Source organism: Rhinolophus sinicus, chromosome 13, assembly GCF_057876585.1.
Source record: "Rhinolophus sinicus isolate RSI-liver-muscle chromosome 13, RSI-T2T, whole genome shotgun sequence".
Classification (NCBI taxonomy): Eukaryota; Metazoa; Chordata; class Mammalia; order Chiroptera; family Rhinolophidae; genus Rhinolophus; species Rhinolophus sinicus.
Genome location: NC_142513.1, coordinates 33048675 through 33069734, shown reverse-complemented (window position 1 = coordinate 33069734; position 21060 = coordinate 33048675). Strand labels below are relative to the sequence as shown.

The 21060-nt window shown below is 38.9% G+C and overlaps 1 long non-coding RNA gene across 1 annotated transcript in view; it reads right to left on the bottom strand.

The window, feature by feature from the left end:
• Positions 1-539: 539 nt before the first annotated feature.
• Positions 540-21060, bottom strand: part of LOC141568114 (uncharacterized) — a 35667-nt gene continuing 15146 nt past the window's right edge. Inside the window, exons 2-3 of the long non-coding RNA XR_012491131.2 lie at positions 4732-4802; positions 540-3353 (exon numbers count right to left, since the gene is read on the bottom strand). This is a non-coding gene — a long non-coding RNA (uncharacterized LOC141568114). The remainder of the gene's footprint in view (positions 3354-4731; positions 4803-21060) is intronic.

The window sequence follows — 21060 nt, the reverse complement described above, 5'->3', positions numbered from 1 at the left end:
CATTTTCCTGCTTTCAGCACCACGAAGAGCTGTTGTGGGCAGGCAGGCAGGGAGCAGAACAGGGGAAGGTGGGGAGAAGATGAGTTAATTCCATAGCCAATGATTCTGAAAAAACCTCCTGGTCTGAAACTGGTAACATGGGGTGAGATCAGTTGAAGGGTTTTAGTACACCGTGTAGGGGGTAGTAAAAAAGGTCAGGTCAAAGCAATCAGTAGAATTTACTCAAACATCTGTAGCTTCTTAGGGTTTTCAATGAGAATTCCATATTAACATTTGGTTTTACCAGCGTACTGCATAATTTTCTACTCAATTTATCCCTGACAGGTTACAGACATAACACTGTTCTTATCAAATTGACTTTCTATAATGTAGAAAGACAGGGAAGTGTTTTGATATTCTTTGTAGAGTAAGGGAGAGAGGATGAGAGCGAGAGATAACTTTCAGGCAAGGAAACGAAACCAGGCTCTTTTGAATATTTATCATAGTTTTTATTTTTTCATGAATTTTTAATATTCATTAAAAATACATTAACAGTTCTGTTTCACTTCAGCCAGGGGATCATTTACAAAATAGACAGTCGTGTTCATATCTAAACAGTGAGTCTCTACCTCAGTGACAAAAATTAATTGGATTTAGGAAATAAACCCATTAGCTCACTTATGAACTGAGGGTGTGGATTCAATTTCTATAAATTTTCTTACCAAAAGAAGAAATTCAGGAGTTATCTGAAGAATGGATCGGTATAGCATTGAGTCAAACTGGAGGACCCTAAGCTCTTAGATTCTATAGACTAAACACTATTATTAGTTGGATACCAAAAAATTTATTTTTAAATGTTATGAAACCTTTGCAGTGGGACCAAGAATTGTCATCTATACCTGCTTCCTAAAGGAAGATGGAGCTATGATCATAATATAGGTATGAGTTACATGCTCTACTGCTATTACTAGCAACACAACTCCACCCACAATATCTGGATGAAAAATATCTAGATGTGCTTCATCAAGGAACCAGTCCATTGGACTCTGTATTCATAGAGAAATAATATATCTTAGGTAGGATCTCGATCGCTAATGCTTGTCCTTCCTCTCTCAAATCAATCTGGTTCAATTTGTCTTTATGTAGGAATACTTTGATTTGAAATTAGCTTATGCTAGGGTTCTAGTCACAGAAATCCTGATTTACTTAGTCTGGGGAGGGTCCGTAAAATTGAGAACTGAAGTCACGTTATTCTTTTGTCAAGACGAACAACAGCAAAAAGCAGAAGTAACTGACAACTCAAACAGACAAAAAAACAAAAACAAACAAAAAAAATCCTCTATCTATAATTCTTATCAAAATGTTAAACACAAATTAGACATGATTTTAATCACTCAGTGGCATAAACGTGAGAATTCTTTGACCTTGATGATTAGCACTTGCTTCTTCAAGCAGTCTAGGAGGGCCTCATATTAGACCTGTGGTCCTAGCCACCACTTGGCCCTGCATAGAACAATATTTTGATGTCAAAGTTAGATAAAACCTCTTTGCCAACTTCCTATTTTAAAAATTAATCTATAGGGAAAGTATAGAAGATATAATTTTGGTTTAAGAGAGAGTAAATAATGCTAACCTTGACAATATGAAAGCAAATATATATCTGCAAAAAAAAAAAAAAAAAAAAAGGAAGTACAGAAACGAAGGAAGAGTAGGCAGATGTGGTGCTAAAGTTGATATAAATAGAGATATGATAGAGGCAGGCCATAGAGCTAAAACAATAAAACTACCATCCATAGGAAATTGGGAGTAAAATGAGTTAAACCCCATCTTTTATAACAGTGAGTCAACAGACTTCATGTAAAGTTAATAAGTCAAGAAATAATAGATATTTTATGTAAAGTTAGGAGGTAACCAACAGAGGAAAAGAAAATAGAAACAGGAGCTAGGACAAGAGAAGGAAGGAATGTATCATAAGTTCTTAAGTACTCTTTAGATTTTAAAGCCACAGGCTTATAATTTTTTGAAAAGGAAAGGATAAAGAAAGGAGTAAAGAAATTATTGGAAAACACACATTATATTGATTTATAGCACAGCCAGGAACAGAGAACATCCATTTATAACTGACAGTGCAGAGAGCAGTGGGTGGAAAGCAGATTTCACAAGCACACACTTCTGGTCCCTACTGGGACTGCAGAAAAGAGAAAGGAGCAGAGACGGGCAGGTGTAGACGAAAGGGCAGTCACAGCCGGGAACCATGGCTTTGCCATTCAGGTTATGAGCTTTGGCCTCCCTCAGGAGTGCATTTGCAATACAGACATTTAGAAACCCAGACAGATAAAACTAGAGTTTATCTTGGTGCAGCTTTTGAAGTTGATTCTGCATCATTGAAAAGACATGAATCATACATGCAAATCGAATCATTCATGTAATTAAATAAAAATGATCTAGGGATAAACAAGGCAAGGGGGATCCTCCTGAGGATGGGAACAAGGGTCCAGTGATTCTTCTGGACGGAACCTGTAGGAGACTGCTCAAAGAAGTGAAGAAGCCACTTCAGAAAATACAGAGATTGGAAGAAGCCAAAGAACTTTCTCAATCAACGTTCTTAACCTGAATATAATTCAGAGGTTCATGTGCTGTGATGGGAAAAAAATCTTTATGTTCACTAACCTCTATCTGAAATTTAGTTCCTTAAACTGTGCATTAAAGCAACCAACCATAAGCGCATTAACTGTCTTGAGACGTTGACACCCATAGAAATGGCAGGTAATTTTATATTGCATTACTGTTGCTGCAGATATCTCCAAATATGGTTTGCACTCATTATTTCTTCAGTATTACAATAGTTCATAGATCCACCAATAGATCTTATTTAATGTGTTAACAAGTACAGATGTTACTCTGACCCAAATGTTTTAGTATCTTATTATTCTGTTTCAGAAAAAGCCGGTTCCTTTGTAACCCTATATGTTATTGTTAGCATGAAAAATAAATTCTGTGCAGAAGTCTACAGACTTCACCAGACATCCCACAGGGTCTATGACACAAAAATGGTAAGAATCTCCGCAATCCCACTGTATTAGTTTTTTATGTCTATGCAAAAAATTACCACAAACTTAGATCCTCAAAAACAACTTATTATCTCCCAGTTTCTATGGGTCAGGAGTCAAGGCACAGCCTAATAGATTATCTGCTCAGGGTCTCACAAGACTGAAATGAAGATGTTGGTTGATCTGGGTTTCTCATCTCGAGTTCTGCTTCTCTCCCAAGCTTCTTCACATTGTTGGCAGTATTTTGTTCCTTGAAACTGTTGTAGGTCTGAAGCTTTCAGCTCCTCAAGGCTGCATGCTGTTCCCCACCACATGTGGTTCTCTCTACAACATAGAAGTTTGTTTCCTTCTAGGTTAGAAAGAGTTGATTTTCTTTAACTTCTTCCATTTCAGACTTGTAAACCATCTTTTAGGAGCTCAGCTGATTATGCCAAGCTCACCCAAAATAATCTTCCTTCTGATTAACTCAAAGTCAACTGAGGAAAAGAGCCTGGCAAGGAGGGCTTCTTTGTTTCACCACCTACCATTGGCAGTTCACTTTAAGAACTGTATCCCTTTAAAATGCTCACTTCACTCAGCTGACAGCTATCCCTTGCTGAAGGGCACATTGCCCTGCTACTACAGCAAGTCCTCAAATAACGTCCTTTCATTCGTTCAACATTGTTTCATTATAACGCTGATGAGATGCCATAGGAACCTAACTCTTCTTTAGATCAATTAGCCTGTGGTAAATTTGGTTTTGTTATATGTTGTTTCACTTAGAATCGCAGAATTTATCAATGATGTTCAATGAGGACTTACTGTGCTATATTGTGAATAAGTACGAAGTCTGACAATTAAGTTCACGATCTCATCCTAGAAAAAGTGCTACCTACCTCTGCAGAATATCATTATGGTCACCTTCAAAGTACTCCCCTTGGGAAGCTATGCACTGATGCGAGCACCTAATCCACCCTTCAAAGCAATTTTGGAACTCTTTTTCTGGAATGGCCGTCAGAGCTGTCATTGTATTACCCTTGATGTCTTGAATGTCATCAAAATGTCTTCCTTTCAATATTTCCTTTATCTTTGGGTAAAGAAAGAAGTCATTGGGGGCCAGATCAGGTGAGTAGGAAGGGTGTTCCAAAACAGTTATTTGTTTACTGGCTAAAAACTCCCTCACAGACAGTGCCATGTGAGCTGGTGCATTGTCGTGATGCAAGAGCCATGAATTGTTGGTGAAAAATGCAGGTCCTCTAACTTTCTCACACAGTCTTTTTAAGCATCTTGCAAATAGTAACTTGGTTAACTGTTTGTCCAGTTGGTACAAATTCATAATGAATAATCCCTCTGATATCAGAAAAGGTTAGCAACATCATTGCAACAAGTTTGCAAACTTAATTGTCAGACCCCATATTAGCCACTGGAAAGGGCTACAACAGCATGTAGGCACAAAATGCTTCAGGAAGAGGGAAGCCAAAGGATTAGGGAAACCTTGAAAAACAGAAGTGTGGTTTGTAGCCCCAGATGTCGACCTACTTAATGGTTTTTCCTAAGGCCCATCCTTGCTCTGGTCTGCCTCCCAAAATGTGCGGGGTAAATATTGAAGGCCTCAGAGGCTGATTTTCACTGTATGTGGCTCCTCTGCAGTGTGATGATTCAGCCACTGAGGGAACTGGTTTCAGAGGACACAGGCAGAGCTGTAGTTGATCTGGATACTTACTGACAGCTGGTGGGCTTGAGTGACAGCATCCATATTCTCACAGCAAAGGAAACCATCCACCACTCCACCCTCTGAGCATCCAAGAGAAGAATTTCAAATTAACAAAATTTCAACTTAACAAATCTTAGACTAAAATTTGACTTGCTATAGTAATAAAACTGACTTCAAACTGAAAAAATTAAGAGTACAACCACCTTTATCCTCTACTAATGAATCAAGGCAGTGTATGGAACCCTCCTACCATGCTTAAGACTGGGTTTTATATTAATTTTTGCTCCAAAAGATGCATTAGGACTTATGTTCAGGGGATGTCATCCTGAAAACTCATGGTAGGGCTTATTTTCCGGGTTGATCTTATTTTGGGGGAAACATGGCATTAGATTCTCACTCTAAGCAGGTCAAGGCCCCCTCTGCAGTGTGCTGGATGTCCAGCCTCAGCTTTGTCCCAGCAAGGAGTAAACCCAGGAAGTTAATAATGATTTTCTAATTTATGTTTCCTCAGTAGATGACATACCATTTAAACTGGCTTCTGTCTTTCTAACGGAAGTGAAAAGGTGATTCTAAACTTAGAATCTGCCCTAAGGATTTAGGATTGATGGGGGCCCAATTAGAGGGCAGCTTTTTTTAGAATTCTACAGAGTGATCAGACTTTCAGTTATATATATTTGAAAAATATCACCCTCATTCTAAAATAGAATGACTCTTTTTCAGAGCATCAGGCCATGCCTGAGTGAGCTCTCCCCTCTTCAGAAATAGTTGCTGAGTTTCAAATATCATCAGGCATATTGGGAAAATAAGCGTATTAGCTGTTCAGCAAAGAACTGACATCCCTAGGAGGGTCATGTTGAGGAGAGAGAGATAAGGAGCCCTGAACTGGGGTTAAACAAGAGATACATACACACAAAAAGAAGTGGTGGTACTGACAAATAAGTAGGTAAATTTCACAGTCTTAGCTTTTTCTGTCCCTCAGATCCTAATGGCACTCTAATGAGTTGAAAGACCCCCTTTAACCTTAAAATTTTTAAATGTATAAAGTTAATTGCACAGTAGTACAAAGTAAAAACTGAATTATACTGAAATTTAGTAACCTGAATATTAAAAAAACATAAATTTCTGATATAGTAATGTTTGTGTTTCTTTATTGGCATGATAAGTAACAAGAACTAATGGAAAGTCTAATAATATTATTGAAAAGTCGTGATTAAAGTAAATTACATTTTAAGATATCTGGAACAATTGTATTGTAAGATTAAAATAATTGATTGGTATTGATGCCAAAGAACCAGATACTGCTAATAATACTGCAACTGGTTGTCTATAAAAATAATTGAAGAGAATACTGAGCTTCAGTGAAATAAAGGTGCTTTGCTTTTTCCTTGGATGTTCATGGACCCTCCTCCCACCTACCCAATCTGAGTATGTAGACTCCAGGTCAAGAACCAATGAAAGTAGCCTGGTCACTGCAGATTAAACCATTCATGTCAAAAAAGCCCAATCTTCTTTTCTGCTGACTAGATTAAGCTGATAGTTGCAAAAACCCACTCACTATCTTTTCTGCAGTTTCAAAAGTTTGAAAACAAGGAAAGAAAATTGAATTTTTTTGTAGAATTTTAAAACCATACCAGACTAGTGAAAGAGTAAAAGACACTATTTAATTTTAATTCTTCCTCTATGGAGTCAAGAATATGCACAGTATGCAAATGTAGGCAATTTGTTTTTGAATTAGCATGTTGACCCAGGAGCATTGGCACTGGAAACAAAATAAAAATAAAAATCAGAGTATAGTTTTTAAGCATCAGGAGGCCTGAGAATGTTGGCTTGCTGCCTAGAACTCAGAGTGTACCTTCTACAATTTTGACTATGATAAGAGAGCAGATTTTTTTTGCCCCTGACCTACCATTGCTTTCCAAGCAAAGTCCCTTTTCTCTGGAGAGAAATTCACAGGCAACGTCCATATGGAAAAGATCCAGGTTATATTTCCCTCTGAGTAATTAAGTCCATTTCATCTTATCATACTTAAGAAAACCCCAAATACAAAAACACACATTTGTAATCACAATTGAAGTAGAGCTTATCATTCCCATTAAAGAAAATACTTTGTTTTATGAAATAATTCCCTGTAGTGTTATTAATTCAATCAAGTCAATGAACGACCATCTGGTACCAGGAACTCTGCTAGGTGATGAGGGTATAAGTATGAGGCAGAAAAATACCTCATCCTAGAAGGGCTCACTATTTGTTGGAATTTCCTTGAAATAAGAGTTGACTTGCGCTCATTATTGTTTTAAAATTCGTTACGCTTGTTGAGACACTGTTTTCATTAAGGAAGGGGAACCTGAAGGCAGAGCTTTAGAAGCCATAGTTAATTGAAGACAGTGACTAGACATAAAGAAATTCCAAGGTGGAAAGGGAAGAAAGCAAGGCTATTTTCTCTCAAGGCAATAGACAGCTAAGACCATGCCCCTAGGGTCACTTTTTGGGAACAGGGTTTTTTGTTAGGGACTCAGAGCCACCAGAAACTGTAAGGGGAAAAGTGGAACAAGAATGAAGCCAGGAAGATAGTGGGCCTGCCTTCACTCCCCATGGGACAACGAGTGCCTACCTTCAGTGCATTTGGTGTTTACTGGGTTTCTCCAAGAAGCTGGAGAATGAATGGTATATTGCACCTAGCCAAGGAAGGGCCAAATAGACCTGTTCAAACAGCCACAGGGTGAGAGACGCCGGGCGCCATGCCAATGTGAGAAATGTACAGAAACCATGGGCATGGGGATTCAAAGCCTCATTTCCTGAATGCTCTGAAGGGCATAGAAGTTGCAGAGAACAGTAGGGTCACATAAGAAGTCAACCAACACACGTGCCCTTGTTCAGGAACACCACTTTTGTATAACATGACGTGCACTGTGAATGAAGATATTAAGTATGTGAGTCCAGAAATAGACTCTTAACAAAAAGATTGAAATCATAGAATTGACAGTTGTCCAACAGACTGTGAAAGACTGAAAGTGTGTGTGAATGTGCGTCTTACATCCTCACATTGTGGGTATTTGGCTCATCGTGTGCTGGGAGTTAGCAACTTTCTTTTCCAGTAACATGAATCATCCTACTAAGCTCTATCTCCAAAGAAATGGCTTGGTTGGATCTCCCCAAGAAACACTTGCCTGTAGATTTTGTGCCCCTAGCAATCTGTGGTAAAAGACAGGCTCTCATTCAGTCTTTGGTCAGGGTCCCAAGTGTCTAGAACCTTAAAGAATAATGCAGTGTTTGAGAGAAGATGCTCATGGATTCAGAATGTCAAGGTCATAGCCAGGGGACATAGAAGTACCTGGATAATTCATAAAGTGGAGAGACACAGGAAGCCTGACCAGGTCGTAGATTTTGTCTGCCTAAGGCACTGAGTTCCAAGTTCCAAAATGACAGATCTGCTATATAATACACACACACACACACACACACACACACACACGCACGCACACACACACACTTCTTACTTTTTCTTTAAACATAAGAAAACCCGAGTTAGGCAGAGAAAATAAAAAAGCTGTGAGAGAAGAAAATGATAAAGTGTGTTATAGGCCTTAGCAAAGAAGAAAGAAATCTATTTTAAGACCTTGAATTTGCATTAACAGAAGGCAAACCAGGGAGGAAATATAAGAGCAGCAGCAGCAGATATGAAAGCCATGGGGGGCTGCTTCACAGCCCCTGCTGTTCCTCCCTTCAGATCCTTCCTGATCCGTGTGTGTGCGTGCGTGTGTGTGTGTGCGTGTGTGTGTGTGTGTGTGTGTGTGTGTGTGTGTAGCGGGGGTGTGTGGGTATCTGTATAGGAAGTCCAGGGAGCAGTGGTTTGGGCCTAGAAATGGGGGCTTTAGAATTTGCCTTGAAGTTGCATGTTCCCAACACAAATGTTTTACTTAGATTTTATGTTTCAAATTGTCTTCATTCACATCCCCTGAGATTCTGGAAGAAGCAGAGCCTGAGTCAGAGAATTGCCCTCAAAGGGTTTTCTGGGGCATGCTTGAAGGAAATACCTATAAGGAAGTGGGAAAGTTGAGATTGGACAGAGAGAAAATCTGACCCCCCAGTGCAATTATAACACAGCCTTGTCCACTCTCCAGGGAGCTCTGGAGCTGGGATGACCCTATAGTAGTCCCAGTTGAGGCAAAGGGGCCAGGCCTTTGTGTCATTACTCAACCATTTCCTCTGCTGCCTAGTCTTAAGGAAGACAGTCCTCTGAGGCCAAGGGCAATTCCCAGGGAGGGCTCCCATTGTGAACAGCCAACAAGTGAATGTGAGAGTATTGCCCTGAAAAGAGGATCTGGGTGGTGCTTTATAATATCTACCATACAGATCAATAAAAAGAGGAGCTACTGGAAATTATGGAGGCCTAAAGGCCCTCACCAGCCTCATTCTCAGGCAGGGTCCCAGTGTGAGCCAGGCTGGAAGTAGTCAGTTCCTGATTTACCCTTGTTAAAAAAAGAAAAAAAAATCAACCACGTAAATTTGGAGATCTACTTGGCTTTATTAAGCAATTCATGAATCGCGCAGCAACCCATCTAGCAGCTAAAAGAGTGCACCAAGGGTTTGTACAAAATGCAAGCTTTTTATAGGGGCAAGGGAGCTATTAACAAAAGGAAGAATTAAATGAATTCTTTTGGGGCTTGGATACCTCCTTTTTGGGGGAAGAGAATGCAAACATTGCTTTTTTTTTTTTTTCATTCAGATTTCTTTTTTTCTATAGGGGCACATGTGACAAATGCGCTTATTGGTGCTTGACTAGAAAAATACCATACTGGTTGATTAAGGTTATGTTTCTGGGAGAAGTTGAAATGGCAATTAGATCAGGTATTAATTAGGTCTAGGTTTAATTAGATGGGAGGTTCTAACAACCTTGGGTTTGAGTAACTTGCTAGAGTGGCTAACAGAACGCAGAGAATATACCTACTAGATTACTAGTTTATTATGAGAGGATATAACAAGACTAGCCAGAGGGAAGAGATGCATCGGACAAAGTAGAGGGGAAAGGTGGAGAGCTTTCATGCCTTCTCCAGGAACACCACTGTCCCTGCATCTCCATGTGTTCACTAACGGAGAAGCTCTTTGACTCCTATGAATTTTGGGCATTTTATGGAGCTTTCATTACACAGGCACATTGATCAAATCCTTGGCCATTGGCTATTGATCTAACCCGCAGCCCCTCTCCCCTCCCAGGAGGTTGGGGAGTGACTGAAAGTTCCAAACCTCTAATCACATGGTTGGTTCTCCTGGCAACCAGCCTCCATCATTAGGTTGTCCTCAAAATGTCACCTCATTAACATAACAATAGACACCTTTATCGCTGTCCTCACAAGATATTCCAAGGGTTTTAGGAGCTTTGTGCCAAAAACTGATGACAAAGAACAAATATATATTTCTTATTATAAATTAGAACATTACATCAGCTATTAAGAGCATGGCTAAATTCTCTTACTCCAACTGAGCTTCTGAGTCTTCTAGAATCATAGAATATTTATACAAGAAGGACTTCAGAAATCTGCTACATACCTCTAGTTTTTTCAGCAAAGAGAGCTAAAGGGAATCAGTAAAGGCCACACAGCAAGTACTAATGTCATCTTCTTAACTACCATGGGTAATGAACGAGAAGAGAAAGCAGGACAGAGACGAGGATGGGGACCAGAACTTGGACCATTTATAGACTAAATATTCTGAGGGGCTGGGGAGGGATGCAACTCAGTTACCACATACAAAAATTACACTCTGCCTCCTAATTCTCTTTCCCTTTAACCCAGCTTTGTGGTTTATGCCCCAGTAGGGAGAATTTTTAAACATTTTTATTGCCCACTTAGTACGAATCAGCCATTTCTTGATTGCTTGTGAATCAGCTACAGCTAGGATGACCCTACATCCCTGTTTGCCTGAAAACAGTCCCATTTCACCCTGAGATCCTGGCTTAATTATTGAAACCCTGTCCTTTCACTTCCTGAGGAGGCCTTGTTTATTCAGTGTGGTTAACTGAGCTTATAGCTAAGTGGTGTTTTTAAGAATTCCAGCTTCCTAGCTCTGCTTCCCCATACTATCTCTTACAGGTAGGCCTGGGAGACTTCCTCCATGTTCTCCTCTCTTGCTTGGCCACAGAGCCACACCACATTTGCCAGTCTCCCTTGCATACGTGTCAGAGTTCAGCTAAGTGAAATGCACATGGAAGTGAAGTCACCACTTCCAGAACAGGCCCATAAAACCTGCTTTAATACAAGACTCACTGTATTTCCATGGAGCAGAATGGATGCTGAGGACCTAGAGAAGGGAGGAACCCCAAGACAGAAGGAACCTGGACTTTTGAATGACTGTGTGATGCCTATAAAACCACACTGGACTGAAGTGAGAGCATGAAATAATCTTCTATTGTTTTAAGACACTGACATCTGAAGTCAATTGCTATGACAATTAGATTCTAACTGAAATACTGCTCTACCAGATCCCAATCAGCAGTCTTGGCCTGGCTTTCCTAGAAGCAGAGCCTGAGCCAGCAATTCGGGCACATATAATTCATTGAGGAAGGGCTCTCAGAAGAAGAGGAATGAGGGAAACAGAAGAGGCCAGGAGAAGGAGCTAAGCGAAGACATGGTCTCCACTGGAGTCTAGCCTTGACCTGATCCATGAGAACTTCTGAGCACTATTGAGCTGTGTCCCTTTGAGGCATGGGAATTGGTCTTTCTACCCTCATACCAGTTCATCACTGGCTATGAGGTGCCTCTTGGTAGGATGGGGCTGGAAGAAGAGAAGGCATTAGTGGCTGTCTGCGTAATTTTTCAGCTGGGGGATGAGGTGTGAGGAGGGAAGCTGTGAGACCTTAGCAGCCAATGCTTACAGAATCTGGGGATGGGTGTATCTGCCTGGTAAAGGGTATCTGGGCAGGCAGGGCATGACTGCTTTTTATTTACCTGTTAATATGGCTTTAATTTCCAGTTTGGTCCCCCCCCCCAAAAAAAAAAAAATATTTTGAGTAAGAATTTCAAAAGCCTGAGGGGAATTAAAGGAAAATATTTTAAAATTAATCAACAGAGTCCTTATTTGCAAACAACTGAAATGTTTCTGGTTAACTTGGCAGAAGAAGAATTTATTAGCAAGGGAGATTATTAGCAAGAGAGATGATTATCATCAAGTAGCTCCAAAAATTGCTGGAAAGTATGAAGAATGTAGCTTGCAAACATGACAGGAACTAAGGAAGTTTGGGAGGAAAGAAACACAGCCCAAGTTCACAATATCTAAATGGGATGATACTGTGGCACCAACAGCAATAGAAACAATATTGCCACCATTGCCAAGGTTACCCTCTATTTGATCTATGTGGGGTATGTCTTGTATACTGTTCTACCCATCTCAATTTAGGATTCACAGTAAGAGACAGTTCAATGCTTACGACAAAAGGGGCAGAAGTATTCTTCACGAGGTAGGTGGAGTACTCTGTTCAAATGCATGAGCACTTCTGCTTGTCTTTCCACCATTAAGAGATCTAAAAATGTAAATAACCTTCACATTTTTTTTCTTAATACCTTAACTATCAGCAAGCACCATAGTTATGACTGTGTTCAAATTAGCTGAAGACAGGGCAGTGATAATTTGTAGTATCACATTTCCAAAACAGGGGATGGGGGGGTTGGCGGGGGAATGCCGATAAAGAAAGACATCCTTGACTCAACTCGGAGGTTTTGGGGTATTTATTGACTATATTCACTTTCCCTGCTAGAACCGTGCTATTGCCACTAAAGTGGTAACAAACTTCAAGTGAAAGAGCTCTCATTTCAGAACTCATAGCCCATCATCCATCTTTAAGAAGCAGTACATTCATTTGGCGTAGCAAACTGGGCCTACTTCTGACTCCATTACAAAATTCATAGCAGTTTAGTCTCAAAACCAGGAGACTCAACTAACAGGCTTATTTTGCTCATGTAGATTTTCTAATAAATTATATTTTAGCTAGTGTGGTAAATTGCAAAAATGACCTCCCTGTATCCAGACCTTTTGCCTATATATGATTTTCCAACTCCTCCCATCAAGATAGGGAATCTATTTCTCCTCTTTCTGAATCTTGCTGGCTTTGAGACTTGCTTTGGTCAACAACATGTGGCAGAAGTGACAGCATGCCAGTTATGAGTCTTGGCCTTGAAAGGATTTGTGTGCTAGCTAAACTGCCCTGGCTACCCTGCTGAGATAAGATATATGTGGAGTAAAAATGAGCTATCAGAGTGGAGGTCAGTTTGAAATAGCCAGCCCCAGCCAACCTGGTTGCTGACCACAGACAAATAAGTAATCCAAGCCAAGACCAGAAGACCCACCCAGCTGATTCCAGCCCAAATCACCAACCTCTGGGTTCATGAGCTAATAAAGAGGTGTTGTTTAAGCCACTAAGCAAAGAGGTTGATCCACAGAAACTACAGAGTGAATTAGCTCCAGATGGGCACAGGTAGAGAATAAACATATTCAAAACCTGGACGATCACACTTGTGTGTCTGCCCAGAGACTTTATCCTATATTTGATATTCCATATACACCAAAGTTGTGGAGAGGCAAGTGATTCCCAGTTATATGGCAAGCATAATTATTTGACCACATATCACTGCCATTTCCAAGAGATCTTGATAATGTTCAGTGCTGCTCACTTCCAATTTCAACAGAGCTAAGAGAAGGAGAAATAAAAAAATGGGCCTCAACACATTTGTAGCATTCACTGTCTACATAATTAATATAGAAATCTGTCATCTACAGCCAGTGGTAAAGTAGGTAAAATTCAACGTAAGCCGTCATAAAAATAACTAAAAATGAGACTTTTAAATTAAAAGGTGTCTTTTAAATAATTCATTAACATTTGCTATTATTCTAAACAGACTTGCTGTTAACCTTTAACAATTTACTCATGCAGTCCTTTCTAAACCACATTTTAATTATGTCTTAGGAAAGTGAAAAAGTTATCCATTTATTAATTTATTAAGTACGTATTCTATGTAAGGTGGACCTTCATAGATGCCTGGAAGAATGGAGCAGTCTCCACTCTCACAGATATGGTAATACAGAAGGGCAGAAGAAAAGATAAGTGCTCCTAAATATCACTTAATTGTTGATTTTTGATTAGCTGGCATAAGGAAAGGCATTTTCAAAAAGGTGGCATCTGAACTCCTTGAAGATATGGGGCAAGAAGTTGGTATTTAGAACATAAGAAGGCCATACAAGCTACAAGCAGAACAACTAACTGACGGGGATCTTCAGAACTATACTATCAACAGTGAACTGGGTTCTAGCAACTCTCAGGAAGGGAATTCTCAACAATCTTGGTGTGGAAAGCAATGCTTATTCACTCCCTAAAGGTCCAATGGAGTTTCCTTAAGCAAATAAACTTCCTTCTTAGAGCCACAAACTTTAGCAACAGAGGAATGAGAATTTAAACACCAGGCAACTCTCGTATGAAAAAGATTCTGTAGGGAGACAAGGAATCAGATTTCAGAATCCTCGCTGTCCCAAGTCAGAAAAGCATCTGCAGGTCACCTTTGCTATGGATGTCCTTGATTACCTCGATGAGGCCCGTCCTCTGTCCCAGGGTTGAGTATTTCCAACACATGGTATGTTTGTTTGGCATTACAGCACCAGTGTGACATTAAGAAGGTGCTTGATTGGTGCTACCTCAGTTGGAGGTAAGAGATCTGACTCTGGACAGTAAACAAATGATGTTTCCCTCCTCACCCAGAATAGAAGAACCCAGTTCCTACCACCATGTATTTCGGTCTTCTGCCTCTCTGCCCCTGGCTTCTAGATCCTGTGGATGAAAGGTTCAAGCTCTTAGATAAAATACACACTTCCATTTCCACATAAAACTACCCTTTTCACCACTCAAGGCCATAAATTCATCAACTTTTCCCTCTTATTTTTCTTGTTCTAATAGGTTTCATGATCGTTTCCCCCATTTATTAAAAAAAAAAAAAAAAGAGATTTCCTTTGATCCTCTATTAGTGGCCAGCAAACAAAACCTTTTATTCTCTCCTTTCATTGAACTCCTTGAAATTGTGATCTATACTCACTGTCACCAATTTCTCCTGCCCCATTCTCTATTAAACTCATTTTGACCAAGTTTTGGTCCCCTCATTCCAACTAAACTGTCTCACAGGATCATAAATCACCTGCATGCTCCCCGCCTACCAGTGATCTGTCCTTATCTTACTTGACATGTGGGTAGCATTGGACTAAGTTGAAACTCCTGTCTCTGAAAACATTTTTTCCCTTAATTTCTATGATATCATGCTCTCATTGTTTCTCTCCTATACTCTAGCCATTTATTCTGTTTCTGTTCCTGTTTCCTTGCCGTCTTCTTGGCCCTGGAAGCTAGAAGTGCTTCAGAGTTCAGGCCTTGAGTTCTGTCATTATTTTACTAAACTCATTCCTTTTTGGGATCTCATCTAGTGTCACTGCCTTGAATAACTTCAGACATACAAGCAAACATACAAAAAGGGCTCCAAAATTCACCGCTTCATCCTGGACCTCTCCTCTACGCATCTCACTTTTGACAACCTGCTGGACTTTTCCAGTTGGATAAATAATAGGTACCTTAAACATAACGGGTCCCAAACTGAACCCCAATTGTCCTTTCTCGTGGGCTCTTCAGAGTCTTTCCTGTCTCAATAAATTGAAATTCCTTTTTCTGTTTTCAGTTGATTGAGCCCATATTCTTGCCATCAACCTTAACACCACACACCCCTTTTCTGCAAATCTGTTCTGTCAGCAAACTTGACTGACTCAACTTCAAAATATTTTCAGAATCCAACCAATAGAGTGACTTATTATCACATCCACTGTGGGGATCCTTGCCTAAGCCATCATTGTCTATCACCTGTAATATTGCAATGGCCTCTTAGCTTGTCTCCCCACCCCCAAGCCCCATCAGTCCATTCCCAGTAGGTTAGCCAGAGTCCAGCAAAAAGTAGGAGCAGTTCATATCACTCGTTTTCTGGAAATTCTCCAATGGACATTCGCCTCATTCAGACTTAAAATATAAAATGTTTCACTGGCCTCAAATAATCTCTGCTCTCTTTTTTTTGTCTTCTCCTCCTCACTCACTCGGCTCAATCACATAGACCCTCTTTCTGCTCTTCAAACATGCCAGTTAGATCCTACCATCAGCCTCTAGAATTCCTTTTTTCCTCTGGTTTCCCTCAGCAATCTTCATGGATATCTCTCACTTCCTTCCTTTAAGTGATTTACACAATTGTCATCTTATTTTGTAAGGTTTTCCTTCTTGGCCATCCTAAAATGTCTACCACTATCCCTATCATCATTCTGCCTAACCTCTTTCTTGCTTTACTTTCTTCTCCTTAGCACTTATGTCCATCTACAATTTTATGTATTTTATCCATCAATCATTTTTCTATAGAATATAAACTAGTTTAAAAATTTCAGTCTGATCACTGTCTTTATTGATTGCATTATTATTGCCAGTCTATTCTTTTTTTCAGAATCTATGCCCTTTGTCATGTACTTTGCAGTTTGTCCAAAGAAAGGTTGATTATACTTCTCTGCTCCATTGCTGTTGGGCTTGGCAAAAAGACTTGCTTTCATCAATGAAAGGCAGAAGTGATAGTGTGGCAGTTCGAAGCCTAGGCTTTAAGCACCATTGTATGTTTCCTCTTGCCCTTCTTATACTTCTGTCATTGCTAAGAGAAGCACATGCCTCATGTAACCACTGGTCTCAGGAGAATAGAGGCTATATGTAGTAGTCTCACAACTTGTAAAATTTGTAGGTTGAAGTCTTGCTCAGCTGAGCCCATGCTAGATCAGCCAGATCCTAGCCACCTGCTACTTGCACAAAAGAGAAATAAACACATATTTTATAAGTCACTGAGATTTTCTGAGTATTATGCACTAGTAGCCAACTAATATACTTTTATGCCCACAGATCCTGGCATGTAACAAGTGGCTGATAAGTAATTGATGAATAAATAGCCACAAAATGAAGTATAATTTATCTGTGGGGGTCATTATTGCATGTCAAATATTCTATCTTTGCATCTTCTATATGTTCTTACAGCTTGTTCTGAACTAGCCGTAATGAGTTATGAACTGAAGTGACATTGTGTCACTTCCAAGCTAGTGCATTTAATCGCAAGATATTCTAATTTCCCTTTGTTCTATTTTCCCTTTGGCATACTCAGAAGCAATGTTTGCAATGATGGCTGCTTCATGTGTAACAGCAATGAGCAGAACCTCTACCTGACCTGCAATAGACATATAACATACATGAGAAAGAAAGTGTTGGTGCTTTAAACCACTGAGATTTAGGGTTTGTTTGTTACTGTATCATAACCTAACCTATATTTTATCTCTACAAAACTACATGGAAATAAGACGTCCATTTATTCATCTTAAATGATTTCAAGTGGTATGAGGTATTGGCCTTATATCCTTGTTTTAGATAATAAGTTTCTAATGTAAGTTTTCACTCTAAAGGAACTTGGGTTGAGATCTGGAAAGAGCCACATATGGGATTTGTGACATTAGAAAAGTCATTAAACCACTATTTGTCCATTTCATTATTTGTCAAATAAGACTGCTAATATCGCTCTCAGAGGTTATTGTTGCCATTCATTCATAGACTTGGCATTTATGGAGGCTATGCTGAGCTCAGAGTTTGGGGTCAAGGAGCTGGATGTCCAGGAAGAGAAGCCACAGATCCATACTGCTATGTTACCTGACACTGCGTGTGGTAAATGCCAGGGGAGCCTCAGAATAAGGGTCTGAGAAGCATGAAGAAGACAGCTGACCTCTGGCAGGAAAGTAAGAAGACATCACGTATGACTCAGAAGCAACTATCTAGGCCAGAGAAAATCATAACTTGGAGCCTAGTTTCTAGGCAAACATTACGCTCAGTATTCAGCTCTTTGTCCCACTAAGCTGTTCTCTACCACTTCTCTGCAAAAGTGTCTACTTCTTGTTTGAGAGTACCTGACTCATTTTCAGGCATGGGTTTCTTGTCCTGAATAGCACGATGGCCCTAGAAAAGTTGATTTTTGGTGACTTTCCTTTCCTACAGAATCTTTTCAGGCCACTGTAACTCCTTGAAACTCTCTTTCATTGAGGCCACTGCAATCTTCAGTTATTAATTCTGTAATTATTTAAACACCAGCCACCTCACTCAATAAATTGTGTGCTCCATGAGGAAAAGTCTATATTACATACCCAGTGCATAGCACAGTGTCTGATACATAACAAAAGCTCAATAAACAATCTGTGAATGAATGAATAAATGACTGTCAGGTCTCCCATCTTTATTGTGTCATTCCACCCACATCACCACTAAAGTTGGGTTGAATAATGTTTGTTGAATCTGAATGGTTAGAAAGGAAAATGATCCAAATAAAATGAATTTACCTCAAATATAACCCAAATGTTTCTACTCATAAGCTTTTACATTTAAAAAAAATAATAATAATAATAAGACCTATAAAGGGAAGTCTATTTAAGCCAAATGAAAGACTATCGAATGGTGAAATTTCTGACTAGAAGGACATTTAATGGAAAAGAGATAGGAAAGTATTTTGAAGCATTTTCATATGCATTATCATGCTGTTCTTCAAATTATGCCATCTGTGTAATCGTCTACTCATAAGGTTGACCAGCAGGAAGAGAATAGAGAGGCAAGGAAGCATTTGAAAAAAACACACTTAATTTTAAAAATCAGGATAATTTTTATTCATTCTACCCTCATTAAAAGTGAGGAACTTAATTGAATTAAGTGTGAGGAACTAATTTAATTAGATAGAAATTATAATAACTACCCTTTGAAATATAAATGCTTGGGTGCATGAAAGAACAATTAAAGAAGCAGGCCAGAAACAGAATCCTTAACTCATTCTGATGTAGCCAAACATTTTAGGTTGTGCTTTTCATGTCACTTTATTTGGAAATACTTCAGCATAATGTGACATACCAAAATAACTTAGGCAAGGATATTGAGTTTTTTTCTTTAGCAAGAATGAACTGTATAACATTATGTATTTGGATCTAAAACTGAAATCATAAGACTCAAGTAGTAATTCCGCATCATAAATGCTAACTTGGTAAAGATTAAAAGAGTAACAAGTCTGTAAAGAATGTAGGTTTCCATCTGAATGTTGGGATGCTAAACCAAATTATATAAATACTTGGTTTGGATTGAAAATCAACCCATTTAGCACTGTGTCAATGGCTCTAAAAAACTGCATGTTTCTTATTTTATACATATCATCTGCTCAATTTGCCTTTAATTTACTGTATAACTGGTGTGACCTCATTTCATGGAGATGAAGACAACCTCAGACTCATTCAGCAATAATTATGGATTGCAGAAGGATAACTTAATGAGAAGATCCCGTTTGCATAAAATTGCTATTTGAATGTTGGATGCTAGTTTTGGCTTTATCAGGGTTTGACACATCTGCCAGACTCAGCTGTGGCTTCAATGGGAAACACAAATTTAATGTATGTGCTGAAAATGTTGAAGCCTATAAGATTCATAGGGATAGGCATCCCAGGTGATGTAACAAGTTATCATTCTGTGTAATAGCATCACCGTGGGCCTACCAACTTGCTAAGCATTTATGAGGATTATTTCAGTTCAGACTTAGAAACAACCCTATGAGGTCAGTATTATTAATATTAATCCCATTTGACAGATGAAGAAAAGAACTTGCCCAAAACCATGCAGTTAGACAGTGGCAGAACAAAAACACTAGATCTGAATGCAGAGTTCAAACTCATATTGCATTATTTCTTCTCTTTATTTAATGATTTATCTTTTATCCATGCATTTATCCAGCCATCTTTCCATTTCTTGCACTCTTCATCTTTACATCTGTCCATCCAACCATGTTCTTTCTCTGTATCTTCATGTCTCTCTGTCTCTCTCTTTCTCTGAGTACTCCATCTCAGCCCTTGTGGGTTTCTACCCATCTCTCTCTTATTCCCTGGTCTCTCTGTCTTTCATTTTCTTTTTTTTCTCACTATTCTAATCACTTTATTCATGAGAGATTAGAATCATGAATTCTAATTCATGTATTTATTTAGATGAATAAATAAGCTAAATTATTAATTTAGATTAATAATAATCAATCTAAGTATTATTAGATTAATAATTAATCAATCTATTAATTAATTATTATTATTAATTATAATAATTATATATTATAATTAATTATAATGTGCATTTATATTATATATCCATGTATTTATTTGTCTTTATTACATATCCATGTATTTATTTGTCTTTATTACTCCACCCATCCATCCACTTATGCTTTCCATATCTTTAAATCCTTTTCTGAATCTATCATATACTTTTGAATTTTCCCTCTGAGTCTCTGTCTGTGTCTCTGTCTCTCTTTTTTCTCACTTTCTCTCTATTCTTTCACCTCTTCTCTCCCCCATTTCTCTCTCTCTCTCTCCATTCAAAGTTGCTGTTCACCCAGGTATTTAAGGCATGTCCTTATTCTCTGCCTCATCCAAGGTCATGAAATATGTCCCCATATGTTGAAGATATATGCCTTGTTAAGGAATACAACATCTATATATGGCTCAACTAAAGGTTGACTCTGTCGCTACTTGATGAAAAACAAAATATTGAAAGAAAATCATTCATGAGTCTCTCACATTTTATTAGTGAGACACTAATTTCCCTTTGTTCCAGATTATCTTTTCAAGGATATTTGTATACTGAGCAGCCTTAGAAGACAAAGACAGTGCCTCCGTCTGAAGAAAAGGACAGGTTTGTTTATATCCCTGTAAGACAGAGATAGTATTTCCTTTTGGAGGAAAGGGCAGGCATCCTTACTATCCAGAATAAATAAGAAAATATTGCCTGTGAGCAAAGGGAGGGCATACCTGCCCAATTTGCAATTCAGATTCCTGAAGCTCTTCTGAAAGTTCTTCTATAATGCAACCTACTACACGTACAGGTATCTACTTGTGTTAATCCATGTAGCCCCTTTTGGACTTGAGAGTAAGGAGAACTGACAAAAACATGCTGATGCTCAGGCTGCTTACTGTGTCCTGAGCAATAAAGTCCTCTGTGTCTGACACTGGAGTCTCCTGTATTCTGCAGACATCCATGAAATTGTGACAGGCTAACTCATTAGCTTGCAAATAGCTAAAAATCTCAGCCCTTTCACAGTCTTGCCTCAAAACTATAGCATTGTTCATCCTATCTCAAGACAGAGCAATACTAGTCCTCCAAGTTGTTGTTGTTGTTTTGTTTGTTTGTTTGTTTGTTTTGTTTTGTTTTGTTTTGTACCTTGAAAGGGACAATGCTTTAACCAAATT